Source organism: Eschrichtius robustus, chromosome 16 (genome assembly GCF_028021215.1).
Source record: "Eschrichtius robustus isolate mEscRob2 chromosome 16, mEscRob2.pri, whole genome shotgun sequence".
Lineage (NCBI taxonomy): Eukaryota > Metazoa > Chordata > Mammalia > Artiodactyla > Eschrichtiidae > Eschrichtius > Eschrichtius robustus.
In genome coordinates, this window is record NC_090839.1 from 23,137,433 (window position 1) to 23,151,602 (window position 14,170).

At 45.1% G+C, this 14,170-nt stretch overlaps 1 protein-coding gene across 3 annotated transcripts in view; it reads left to right on the forward strand.

Moving 5' to 3' along the window:
• Nucleotides 1–1,642: 1,642 nt before the first annotated feature.
• Nucleotides 1,643–14,170, forward strand: part of NDRG3 (NDRG family member 3) — an 83,399-nt gene continuing 70,871 nt past the window's right edge. For 2 of the 3 annotated variants that reach the window (XM_068565375.1, XM_068565377.1), the window contains exon 1: nucleotides 1,643–1,689. The gene's annotated coding sequence lies outside the window, so the exon portion shown is untranslated. Of the gene's footprint in view, nucleotides 1,690–8,233; nucleotides 8,258–14,170 lie in introns of those variants that run through there. The other variant, XM_068565376.1, reaches the window with a different exon arrangement.

The window sequence follows — 14,170 nt, forward strand, 5'->3', positions numbered from 1 at the left end:
GCATCATCAACCTTCTGGTTCCAACCAGTCTGGGATCTACGGCGCTTGTGGGCAGCATACGGTTAATTTCTCCCACCTGATGGGGGTTTCAGTGTCTGCAAAATAGAAGATAACAAGATATTGTTATGTATATCCCTTGAGTGGGAAACAGGACCCTGCCCCAAGGCTGCATTATTGTTTGTTTTGACTGTCCCTACCTTGTCTCAGCATCCCTTCCCTTCCCTAATTAGCAACTGTTTGAATCTGCTTTTGCAACTCAGGAAGGTCATGGAGGCTGAAAGAAGCCTATTTCCTATAACCAAGAAATGGCATGAGCGGGTGGGGGAATTCCCTGGCTGTCCAGTGGTTAGGACTCCGTGCTTTCACTGCCAGAGCCAGGGTTCAATCCCTGGTTGGGGAACTAAGATCCCTGCAAGCCGAGCAGTGTGACCAAAAAAAAAGAAGAAAAGATATAGGGGACACAGAAAGGTTTTTGTGCCCAGGAGCCCCACAGGGTCCTGCTTGGTATCACTTCTTCATTGGCAGACTCAGTCTCTCCAGTAATTTTTCTATTTTCAGTCCAAAATATTCCTGAATCTGTGTAACAATCCCTTATTTGCAGTAAATGTCTTGGTGTCACTCCCTTCAGAGGATCCCTTGCTGAAGTCTTTATATAGGCTATCAGAAGAAAGTTATGCACCCTGCAGCCCTCACCCCAAATGTTGCCTTTAAAATTCCTTCCTTGAAAGACATCAGGGAGTTTGGGTCTTTTGAGCACCGGTCGATTGTTCCTTGCTTGGCCCTGCAATGGATCTTTGTCTGCTCCGAGCTCCAGCGTTTTAGGTTTGTTTGGCCTCACTGGGTGTCAGACACATGAACCTGGGTTTGACAGCAGGCTCAGTGCTTTCTGGGGCAACACGTTGTTGTCAACAGAATATGTATTTTGTTCGTGTCTTCCACAAATTTAATGCCTTTTCACTCTCAATTAAGCACTTTTTATGCACTGTGGCCCTAACTTTAGCAGTTTGAGGTGCGACAGCAAAGCTAGCACAAATTTTTTTCCTGCAGTTTCACAGAAAATTCATTCTTGCTGTACATCTTAGTAACCTCAGCATACCGTTTTTCTTCTTTCCTTATTAAGTTGAGAACTTTCACCTAAAGGAAGCCCCTTATGTCTTCTCTTTCACTTATCCACATCACTAGCCATACTACTCTTGCACTTTGGGGCCATTATTAAGTAAGGTAAGGGTTACTTGAACACAAACACTGCCATATGCATACAATCCATCTGATGAGAGACCGTCACTAAATGATTAAGGGGGCAGGTAGCATATACAGCGTGGATATGCTGGATAAAGGAATTATTCACTTCCCCAGTGGGAGGGAGCAGGACAAGAGATTTCGACACACTACTCAGGACAGCACAGCAATTAAAAACTTACGAATTATTTACTTATTTTCCATTCAGTAGCTTCAGAGCAGAGTCGGCCAGGGGGGGACTGAAACCACGAATAATGAGGCAAACTACTGTACACGGAAAATGGCGCCAGCTCAGCCACCATCTTCTCCGTAGGTCCCCGGGCGGGCGGGCGGGCACAGCGCATATGCGCCGCCTGGCCTCCTCAGCGCGCCTGCGCGGGCGCAGAGCCTCCCCCCGCCCCACTCCCGCCGCCGCGGTTGCTGTGCTGACGGCGGGTGCCGGAGCTTCGGGTGAGTGTGAGCGCCTCAGCCCGGCTGGCGGGGGGGGTGGCGCGCCGTACTGCATGCGGGGTCGTCCCTCCTCTTGCCTTCTCCTTCCCCATCACCCCAGTGCGGCCGGGCACCGGGTCAGCGCTGCCAGCCTCGTCTAGGTGTCCGGGCGCCCTCCGCGCTCCTCGCCTGGGGACCCGGGGGCAGCCCGGCCTCCCTCGGCCGCTACCCACCTGGGCGGCGGGGCCCAGGGCGAACCCGGCAGCGACAGCGTGCAGGCGGCAGCGGCCGAGCTTCTGGGTGCCCAACAGCTCAGCCTCAGGGACCCACCGCGGGCGCGACCCCCTTTCCCGCTCCTGCTCTGCAGGCGGCGGAGCTCGGTGGGCCTCAGGGTCGGGCATTCGTCTGCCCCGTCCGCCCGGCGGGGGGCCTCGAATATGGGCCGGGAGCTCGCCTTGCACCCGTGGGGTGCCGGTGCCGCAAAGAGTACCCTCTGGCTGGACCCCGCGACGACCATGCGAGGGAGGGGCTTCTTAGCCCCACTTTACAGATAAGGAAACTGAGGCACAGAGCGGTGAAGTGCCGTGCCCAAGGTCACGCGCCAGACGAGAGGCTGGAATGGCTCTTGAATTCAGGGTCTGGGGCTGTCAGGCTAGTGCGGTTGGAATTTGATCTTGTCCCTTTAAAAAAAATCAAATACACTTTGATCTCTGGAGTTGCTTCTTCGACGTCATAAAAGTAGGCTGCAAAAACAGCATTTTCTTGTTGTTGGAGTACAATTGAGGTATTACTGTAATAATGGTAATAGTAATGTTATTAATTAAGAGCTCACGTTCATCCAGCGCTTGCTGTGTGCCAGGGCTCCTGCCAAACATTTTAAGATTATCTCAGTATCTCAGCGCTTCGCCATCGGATGCGTCCTCCTTCCTTTTCATGCAGCTTTTTTTCTGCAGAGCTGGCCTCCCTGTCACAGATAAACTAGGCTTAGGAGGCAGGGACGCTCTCAAGGTGGCTTACTGGCAGAGCAGGGGTAAGCCTTGTCTGCCTCAGTCCAGATTTTGTCCCCAGAGGATATTATTAGCCTTCCTTTTCTGGCTGCCAGGAGGGCAAGACTGGGATAGCTGGGCTGGTTGAATTTGGAGGTGACAGAGCGAATCTGGCGAGCATTCCCCTTATCCTGGGGCTTTCTGGCTCTATTCCAGTGCTGGGCTTGAACATCTCATTTAAGATGAAGTAATAAGAGAGCATTGACAAAGTAGTGTTGGATCTAAGAAGCCTCACCGATTTAAAGTCCCAAAGGAACGGCTGTAAAAATATGTGAATGTTTCTTCCCCAAAATAACTAGCTCAAACTTTTTGTTTTTCTTCCTTAGCAAACCCTCCTACACACTTCAAAACTCCATTAACTTACCACCTTTTCTGTGAAGCCTTCCTTGCTTGATTTTCCCAATTAGAATTACACACACATACATACGTATATATGTGTGTGTGTAGATAGGTAGGTAGATAGATAGGGTAGAGGCTTCAGTCTTACCCTTTGGACTGTTAGCCCCTTGAGGTCAGGGACCATCTTTGCAGCCCCAAGTGACTGACTCATAGTAGGTCCTTGGTAAAGACTCTGAATTTCCATTGCTCCTTTTCATTACTTAAAGGTGACGTTTTCCTGCTGCCCTTCTGTTCCTCCTTCTTGCCCTTCAATTTCTCTTAGCTGTCCTTCTCTTTAGTTTCAACTTCTGGTCACCCTGTTGTGTCTGAAAATTTGCAGAAAAAGGCCCTACGTCAAGAAGCCTGTTTATGCCCAAGAGTGGAGTTGGTATATGTCACCTAAGTGTACAGGACTGTTCTAATTTGCATGTTGCACTAAGGTAACCTGAGGCTTATAGCTTTTTAGTCTATTCCTAAATACATGTAAGATTCATTTTTACATTCTTTTGCCTTACATGGCTGACTGCCCCAGTGTTATCAGAGTAATCACAATTTTTACCATAAATCATTTCATAGTATTTATAACAATAAATATTTGAAAGGGCCCTTTGGGAGGCAGTAGATCTGTGCATAGGTTCTCTACTTAAATGAAACTTCTAAAATAATTTTTCCAAATAATCTTCTGCAAATAGATTGAGCTGTTATGCATAAGGCATGGGGTGCTGGGTATGGTGGGAGATTCTCATAGTTCTTGTTCAGAGCTTACGAGCAAAGCAATAGGAGTATGATGGTATACTCAAGTATAATGGAATAAGATATTCCAACGTGAGACATTTCATAAAGTCATACATTGCTCAAGGCTGAAAGGAAGTGTTAGGTCATTGAGTCCAGCTGTCTTGCTTTTACAGACTTCATCCTGAGAAGTGAGCTTGTCCAAGGTTGCAGAACTGGTGCTACAACATGAATGTAGACTTTTTATCCATTAAAAGTTTATCAGGGCTTCCCTGGTGGCACAGTGGTTGAGAATCTGCCTGCCAATGCAGGGGACACGGGTTCGAGCCCTGATCTGGGAAGATCCCACATGCCGCGGAGCAGCTGGGCCCGTAAGCCACAATTACTGAGCCTGTGCGTCTGGAGCCTGTGCTCCGCAACAAGAGAAGCCGCGATGGTGAGAGGCCCGTGCACCGCGATGAAGAGTGGCCCCCGCTTGCCACAACTAGAGAAAGCCCTCGCACGGAAACGAAGACCCAACACAGCCATAAGTAAATAAATAAATAAATAAATAAATAAACCCAAATTAAAAAAAAAAAAAAGTTTATCAGTATTTCTCTCGGTGAATTTATCCTTAAAGACCAGCAACTTTATTAAAATTTGTGCTTAGAACAGAGGTGAGGAAGAGGTGGCAAAAATATGATTCATGTCTTCAAGGGAAAAGTAAAGAACTGTTCTGTATCATTGGAGACAGTGCGTACCTAATTGTGAAATTGTATGGTACGGAAACTAGGTATGTCATAGGAGGGGGAGGAGCAAGAGGGATCAGTAAGAGCTGTGGTACTGAGAGCACTTTGGGGAGGATCGAGGACTTTCTGGGCTTTGACAGATTGGTATGATCAGAATTAATCAAAAGGACAAGAAATGCGTTTTGAAGTAGGGTGGTAAAACCAAAACAAGGTTACAATGCCTGACAATATAATGTTTAGGGAACAATAAAAAAAAAAAAAAACGGCTTGGGGCTTCCCTGGTGGCGCAGTGGTTAAGAATCCGCCTGCCAATGCAGGGGACACGGGTTCGAGCCCTGGTCCGGGAAGATCCCACATGCCGCGGAGCAACTAAGCCCGTGTGCCACAGCTACTGAGCTTGCGCTCTAGAGCCTGTGAGCCACAACTGCTGAGCCTGTGAGCCACAACTACTGAAGCCCATGTGCCTAGAGCCCATGCTCTGCAACAAGAGAAGCCACCGCAATGAGAAGCCCGAGCACCACAATGAAGAGTAGCCCTCGCTCACCGCAACTAGAGAAAGCCCGCGCACAGCAACGAAGACCCAACGCAGCCAAAAAAAAAAAAAAAAACCGGCTTGACCAAGGTGGCTTGACTGTTAGAGAAGTGGTTCTCAACCATTAGTGTGCATCTGAATTACCTGGAGAGTTAATTAAAACACAGATTGTGGGGTCCCCACCTCCAGAGATTCTGATTCAGTAGGTCTGGAGTGGGGCCTGAGAATTTGTATTGCTAACAAGTTCCCAGATGATGCTGATGCTTCTCATCCAGGCACAGCACTTTGAGAACTTGAGCTGGATTAGAAGGTGGAGAAGCTAGAGTCAGAAACTGTCAAAGAACTTGTTCCAAAAAAGTGTAAGAGTGTGTGTGTGTGTGTGTGTGTTATATACCAGCATAGGAAAGTTCTGGAAAGATACAGTCCAGATTGTAATAGTAGTCATTTCTGGGAGTGGGATTTAGGAGGTTGGAGAATTCACTTTTCACTCCATACCTTTCAATACTGTTTTTGCATTGTGCACATATAGCTTTTGTATTTTAAAAAGGGAAGAAAAGTAAGAGTGCTTTTTGAAGATATACACTAAAATATTTATGGATTAAAAAAAGAGCTTGCTAAAGTAATCTAGTGTCATACAACAAACATTTTTAGAGTGTCTGCTGTATGCCAGTTGCTGCTGGTTCTGGAAATACAAAGCCTTTGGTAAAGCTTGCAGTCTGATGATCGAGATGGGTAGATTGCAGCTCTACTGAGTATCAGGTGAGCTTCCTAAGCTCAAGGACAAGGGTCTAGCTCTGTGCGTGGCAGATAATAAGCACTTGGTAAATGATGAATGAATGAGCAAATCCAGGCAAGAAGTGAGGACAGTCAGAAAGAAAAGGAAAGGGCAAATGGGAGATTCTGGAAGAAAAATTGACAAGCCTGAATAGAGATGATGAAAAGAAGGGGTGTATCAAGGACTTTCAAGTCCAAAGATTGATAACATTTGGATTTACTGCAGAACTGGATGTCCAGTCATCTATTCTGAAAGACCTTTTTAAACCATCCCCCCAGTCCCACTTTTTTCTTTTTTTAAGAGACTGCTTGAAAATAGCACGCAAAAACTTAACTAGATTTAGTATGAGTATTTACCAGGGCTTTCTTTGGTAAATGAAACTCTTTTTTTCTTCAATTACAGTGCTAATTCTAATGTATTTATAAATATTTATCTATCTATCTATTTAGCTGCACTGGGTCTTAGTTGTGGCATGCGGGATCTTTTTAGTTGAGGCATGCGGGCTCTTAGTTGCGGCATGCATGTGGGATCTAATTCCCTGACCAGGGATCAAATCCAGGCCCCCTGCATTGGGAGCACAGAGTTTTAACCACTGGACCACCAGGGAAGTCCCTTCTCCCCCACTTTTTGTTTGGAGGTGCTACTTTTTATATTCTTCAGAGATTTAATATAGAAAATTAAAATTAATTTCCCTGGTAGAGGGGTTTAGCTATATCATTTGATTGTAATCCCTTTACCACCTAAAAATGCCCACAGTCTACAGTTTGAGTTTTCAATTGACCAAATATAAATTTCTGATACAGCCACTCTTCATACTTGATTTTATTACTAATTATTTTAAGGTTTTTTTGGTTGTTGTAAATTTTGCAGTATCTTTTTAAAGGTAATGCTGTTTCAGGTTTGGAGCCAGTTATGTTTGTGAGTGTGAGGGCCCAAAAACTCGTATCAGGATAAGGAAAATTTAGCTCATAAAAACTTGCTTCCCTTTTCTAATGATAAGAGAAGTCATGTCAGCTTTTCATTTAATTGGTAGTTGTCATATGATAATCTTTCCAGAAATACCATTTGCTTTCAAAAGAGACACAGTTGTTTATTAAAAATGACAGTTTTTGGGCTTCCCTGGTGGCGCAGTGGTTGGGAGTCCGCCTGCCAGTGCAGGGGACACGGGTTCGAACCCTCGTCCGGGAGGATCCCACATGCTGCAGAGCAACTGAGCCTGAGCGCCACAGCTACTGAGCCTGTGCTCTAGAGCCCGTGAGCCACAACTGCTGAGCCCACGTGCCACAACTACTGAAGCCTGTGTGCCTAGAGCCCGTGCTCTGCAGCAAGAGAAGCCACTGCAATGAGAAACCCGCGCACAGCAAGGAAGAGCAGCCCCCGCTCACCGCAACTAGAGAAAGCCTGCGTGCAGCAACAAACACCCAACACAGCCAAAAATAAATAAATAAATAAAAATTTATATTAAAAAAAAAATGACAGTTTTATCCTTACAGTGCTTCTATACTTTTAAGCCTGAACTTTCAACTTAAGGATAAAAATGAATGCTTTTTGAAATTGTGAGATTTCTTAGCTCTAAAACCATTTAATTTGAAACCTAATAATTGGCAGAGAAAGGAGAAGGGAGGAATCAGGCTATTATCTCTTTATCCCTGTAGTTGAGAAAGCTCTGGGGACCAGGCTTTCTGGGACCCAGGTTTTTAACCAGGGTGTTGACTAAGGTGTAACTTTGGGTGATTAGACAGTCCACAGGGTAATTGCTTTTCAAATACCTCCAGATTGGTGTAGGTCTCTCCTATTCATTGAAGTAATAATGATGATGATAATAATAATACCTAAACTTTGATGCTTCTCAGTTTTCAAAATTCTTGGATCATTAAGATCCTGGTAGACTCCAGTAGCCAAACCTGAAAAAGATAAGTAGAAGAATTAATGGTCAGTTGGCATCAAGTGGAAAAGTTGTTTATAGAGGCCTGCCCAAGCTCTAGCTGCAGGCTGCTCAGGTTCAGAGCCTTATTCTGCCACTTGCTAGCTGTGTGACCTTTGGCATATTACAAAACCTCTCCAAGCCTCAGTTTCTTCATCTGTAAAATGGGGAGATTACAGTACTGTCTTATAAGTGTGTCGGGAAATAAAATGAAATAATGGATAAAACTGCTTATTCTGGTATCTGGCATAGAGTCAGTGATCAATATATTATGAGCATCAAGTTAGTATGAGTATTAAGTATTGCCTCTTAGGGCTCTTATTTGTCCTTTACCTCCACTCACGTTGTCTTAAAGAACAGATTGTTTTCAGGGATTCTATCTTATAGCTGGTGGGAACTTGGAACCCATCCCAAGAGCACGTACCAGAGCCTTGCCAGCAGTAGCTTTCCTGGTGTCAAGAGTTGGAGACAGAGGTCAGTGCTTCTGCTTCTAGAGTGACTTTAGTATGACCCCCTTGTTAGAGCTTCAGCTGATTGATGGGTGTCTGGGATTAACAAGAACTCCCCTAGATGTGTGTTGCTTTGTTCTAATAGCTATCTGTACCAGTACCCTGGGATGAATAGAATGGTTATACAAGCAGACTCAGATTCCCAGCTTGGCAATCTCTGCAGACCTCCCGTTTACCACCTGCTGCCAGAATCCAGGAGTGACACAACAGGAAGGCGGGCCTGTTGTGAGGGGTGCTGCTCTTTTCCTTTTAGAAAAACACAAGGTGCGTGGACAGCCCTTATCCAGGGCTGAGGACTGTAGAGAGATTTACTGTTAAAATGAGGGTCTGTGGGCATGCTTCAGCAGCTGCCTTTGATCTCTCTCCCCATCCCCCACCTCTGCTTATGGCATAGCATCTCTGAAAGTATTTTCCCGGTGAAGAGTAACCCAGACTTTCCTTTATGTGGTGCAAAAGGTCAGTGAGCTGTATTTTAAAAAGTCATTGTTTCTTCCACGGAGCTGGGGGTTTGGCTTGTTTATCTGGCTTTCTGGGGAGTCTCCTGAGACCCTTTCCTTTCCTAAGGGCCCTCAGGAGACAGCAATGAAATCAACATCCATTACCCTAGACACTTGAGAGGATGCTTAAGTCAATAGTTTTATGATATGATTAATTCAGGCCTTAACCCTGGCAAAACTTGAGAGGCAAGTCATCAGATTGTGCCTCTTAAAGACTGAAGTATGGAATTTAGCCCAGGACTCTGTGGTATCTTTCAGAGCCTGGAACAGGAGTCCAGATGCCAGTCCCAACCCTACGCCCAGCCGACTATGTGAATTTTGGCAGACCACTTAAATTTCTAGGCCTCTTTTCTCATCTGAAAATGACAGCATGACTGTAGACCAGTGGTTCTCAGTTCTAGCTGCGTGTAAGAATCACCTGTGGAGCTTTAAAAACAATACCTGGGCCCTGTCTTAGCCCGATTAAATTGGATCCTTAGGGTTGAGGCCTGGGTATTGACGTTCTTCAAAGCTCCCCAGGTCTTTCTAATATGTAGCTAAGAGAACTGCTGGACAAGATGCCACGTTTTAAACAACGGTGTCATTTTGTTCCTCAGGAACCCTCAGTGTCCAGTGATGTTTGATTCATGTGCTCTGTGTTCTGACCAGCCTTGTCTTCTTTCCCAACTACATTGTTCTTCCTGGTGTCTCTTGGATATGTTGTGTACATTTGTTTCTTTCCCAGCTCAAATGTCCTCACCTGGAATGTCCTCTCCTCCCTTCCAGCTATCTAGAACATATCCATTCAAGGCCCACCACTCTTAACTCCTTTGGGAAACTCCTGACCATCCCAGTCCTTAGTTATTTCTCCCACTTCTGCACTGGTTCCGAGCTTCGTTTAACTCTGACTAAACGTAGTGAACACTAGATGCAATGTAAGACATGATACTCAGGCAACATTCTGTCCTCCTGCGTAGGTGGGACACATGGAAATACCACTGGTTTGACTTGTATACTGTTAAACATCTGTGTAGTATCTTGTATTGTTGGCTATTTCATTATGCGTGTGTATCTTGTAACTGTTAGTTGATGGATGGCTATCTGTGACATGACTCCAATGGACATTTTTAGCTTTATCACCTATTACCAACAGCAAGCTTCTGCTCTTGCCAAACTGGAACGTTTTCCAGCGGTGCTTTCTCATCATCTTGCTTTTTCGTTCTCCTCCCTTTCTGGCATTCCTTCTTTTATTCTCTCATCCTGACCTATAGGAATGGTATCTATTCTTCAAGGTCCAGTTCAAATATTACCTCCTCCATGAAACTTTTTCTCAGCACCACAACCTGCATTAAGTGACCTTTGCTCTAAACCCCTGTAACCCTTAGAGCAGTGGTTCTCAGCTGGGGGTGATTTTGCCCCCCAGAGGACATTTGGCAATACCTGGAGATATTTTTGGTTGTCACAACTGTTGGAGGAGGGTGCTGCTAGTATTCAGTGGGTGGAGGCCAGGAATGCTACTAAACATTCAACCCAGGACAGCCCCACAGCAAAGAATTATCTGGCCCAAAATATCAGTGGTGCTGAGGTTGAGAAAATGCCTTAGAGTTTGTCCAATTCATAGGCTCATGTTTATCCTGCTTCAAACTGTAGTGATTTGTTTATAGGCTTAATCTCCCCCACTCAATTGAATTAATGGGTGAAGGCAGACTCCAGTTCCAAATCTGGGCTTTCTTGTTATTAACTTCATATTAAGGTTTAATCCTAGAGCCTGTGGCCAGATCCTAACTGCACAGTGTAACTGAGGACCAGAGATAAAGGGGTCCTTAGCGTGGGATGGGCGCAGTGAGGCAATCAGCTGAATTTCTCTCCTTTTTACCTCCAGGTCTTTCCATCTGTGATAACCTGGGAGGAACTGTGGTACAGGGCATAGAGTAATAAACATTTGGGATCAGAAGAAAATTGGGTTTTGGTTCGAGCCGTTGCATTTATTAGTTGTGTTTTTTGGTCGGTCCATTTCACCTCTTTAAGCCTCAGTTTCCTCATCTCTGCAATAGAATGATGCAGTGCCCCCGTGTTTTACCTCACAGTGCCATTGTGATAATCCAATGAGATGGTAGGTCTTTAACCTAAATTGTAAAGTGCTGTAATAATCATTTAGCCAGGGGTTTATAGGTAAGAAGAGAGGACGTGAGTCAGCTTGCTGTAGGAACACCACTGTCTACTTTCCCAGCCAGTCCTCTTGCCACTTCCTGCAGCTTTCCAGTCCTAACTGCTTCAGCACCAGCTCCAGCTGACCCCTTCCAGCTCAGTCTCCTTAGTGTGCCTCCCTCGTTTGCTGCCTTCATTTTGTTATCTGCCTACAATCTTGCCGAAACCAAAAGTGACTGATTCTGCCCTTAGAATACAAACTAGTGGCCGGGTGTCAGTACATTCTGGCAAAGCATGATGAAGGCCACACAAATTACCTGGGTCATAGGGAAAAGCTACAAAATAAGACAGCGTGTAGTTTAGAAAGCCAATACTATGTATAGTCCCTTATTGTCTTTTTAAAGTAGCAAAACAATGTTTTTAAGCACTGGAAATCTCAGTGAGCTTTTCCTGACTAAATAAACAGTGTAGAGTGAGATAAAAGCCTGAGACCCTCATGTCCCTGGAATCAGGCCAAGTGCACCCTCCCACTGATTTGCCGAGTGACCTTCAGCTAGTCGATGAACCTCATTAGATTGATAACTGGGTGACCTCTTAGGATTATAGTAAGAGCCCTATGAAGCAGAGGATAGGGGAGTGCTTACCCTGGGGAATACGTAAAGTACTACATTTACAGGGAGCTTTTGGGTCACAGAATGTCAGTCCTATCAGTGGCCTAAAATGTCATCCTGCCCAGCCTCTTCTCTTGACAGATGGGGAAACTGAGGTCCAGAAAGGGGAAATGCTTTGCCCAGTGCCACTCAGCTAGGTAGGGGCCCACCTAGGTCTAGAGTCCACATCTGATGCGCTCTTTCCATGACTAGAAGAATCAGGGTTTTGGTGCAATAATTAAAAGTCAGTAACCTTGATGATCTTTAAAGGCCCTCTCAGTGCTGACTCTGAGTATCAAAGAACACTGGTGCCTCTCTTGGTCATTTTTGCTTGCACTTAAATTCAGAAATGTCATTTTCTAGATGTTTAATAAGTCATAGTCATGGGCTTTTTAGCATGGAGTACTGAATCTTATTTTTTCTAGATTTTAATGCCATTGACTTTCCCTGTCAAAAGACAATGGCCTGGTCTTCGCTGGTGGTGCAGTGATTAAGAATCCTCCTGCCAATGCAGGGGACGCGGGTTCGATCCCTGGTCCGGGAAGATCCCACATGCTGTGGAGCAACTAAGCCCGTGTGCCACAACTACTGAGCCTGCACTCTAGAGCCCGTGAGCCACAACTACTGAGCCCGCATGCCACAACTACTGAAGCCCGCGTGCGTAGAGCCCGTGTTACGCAGCAAGAGAAGCCACCACGATGAGAAGCCCGCATATCGCAAAGAAGAGTAGCCCCCGCTCGCCGCAACTAGAGAAAGCCTGTGTGCAGCAATGAAAACCCAACCCAACCAGAGATTTAAAAAAATAATAATTAAATAAATAAATAAATTTATTTTTTTTAAAAAAGATAATGCCCCCCCGCTTTTTTTTTTCATTTTTTGGCCATGCCGCACAGCTTGCGGGATCTTAGTTCCTGCACCAGGGATTGAACCCAGGCCCCCAGCAGTGAGAGCGTGGAGTCCTAATTACTGGCCTGCCAGGGAATTCCCACTAATGGCCCTTTCTTAGTCCTCCTCCTCCTCCTCCTCCTCTTTTCTGCTTCAGCATTTGACAGTTTCCCTCCCCTTCCATGTAACTCGGTCTTCTTCCTTGGCTTCTTTGACATTGTATTTCTGCTTTTCCTCTTGCATCTCTGAGCTTTTTTTTTTGGTTGTGCCAGGCCTTAGTTGCGGCACGCGGGCCCCTTAGTTGTGGCATGCAAACTCTTAGTTGCGGCATGCACGTGAGATCTAGTTCCCTGACCAGGGATCGAACCCAGGCCCCCTGCATTGGGAGCGTGGAGTCTTATCCACTAGGCCACGAGGGAAGTCCCTCTGAGTTTTCTATTTCTTTGTTTCTTTTCCGTCACTGAGCTGTCTTTCAGAAGAACCCAGGGCCTGCAGCTCCTCCTTGTCTCTGGTTTGGTGAGCACCTACAGATTTTCCTAACTAATTCTCACTCCTACCTGTGTATCTCTTGGAAGCCCAAATTTCAGCTCTGGTTCAAAATTGTTGTTTTCACCCATTTCTCTGGTATTGTATCTCAGTTCCCCCATTTCCGTTAACAGTGCCATCATTCTTTTATCCCTAGAAACCTTGGCAAAATCTGACTCTTCTCTGATCTCAGGCAATTTTTACCAACCATATACCCCAGATCTCCCTTTTTCTTTCTTTTTTTTTTTGAAGTTTTGAATTTTATTTATTTTTTATACAGCAGCTTCTTATTAGTTATCTATTTTATACATATTAGTGTGTATATGTCAATCCCAATCTCCCAATTCATCAAACCACCACCACCACCCCCGCCGCTTTCCCCCCTTGGTGTCCATACGTTTGTTCTCTACATCTGTGTCTCTATTTCTGCCCTGCAAACTGGTTCATCTGTACCATTTTTCTAGGTTCCACGTGTATGCGTTAATATACGATATTTGTTTTTCTCTTTCTGACTGAGTTCACTCCGTGTGACAGTCTCTAGATCCATCCACGTCTCTACTAATGACCTAGTTTCGTTCCTTTTCATGGCTGAGTAATACTCCATTGTATATATGTACCACATCTTCTTTATCCATTCGCCTGTCAATGGGCATTTAGGTTGCTTCCATGACCTGGCTATTGTAAATACTGCTGCAGTGAATATTGGGGTGCATGTGTCTTTTTGAATTATGGTTTTCTCTGGGTATATGCCCAGTAGTGGGATTGCTGGGTCATATGGCAATTCTATTTTTAGTTTTTTAGGGAACCTCCATACTGTTCTCTGTAGTGGCTGTATCAATTTACATTCCCACAAACAGTGCAAGAGGGTTCCTTTTCTCCACAGCCTCTCCAGCATTTATTGTTTGTAGATTTTTTGATGATGGCCATTCTGACTGCTGTGAGGTGATACCTCATTGTAGTTTTGATTTGCATTTCTCTAATAATTAATGATGTTGAGCAGCTTTTCATGTGCTTCTTGGCCATCTGTATGTCTTCTTTGGAGAAATGTCTATTTAGGTCTTCTGCCCATTTTTGGATTGGGTTGTTTGGTTTTTAATATTGAGCTGCATGAGCTGTTCATATATTTTGGAGATTCATCCTTTCTCCGTTGATTTGTTTGCCAATATTTTCTCCCATTCTGAGGGTTGTCTTTTT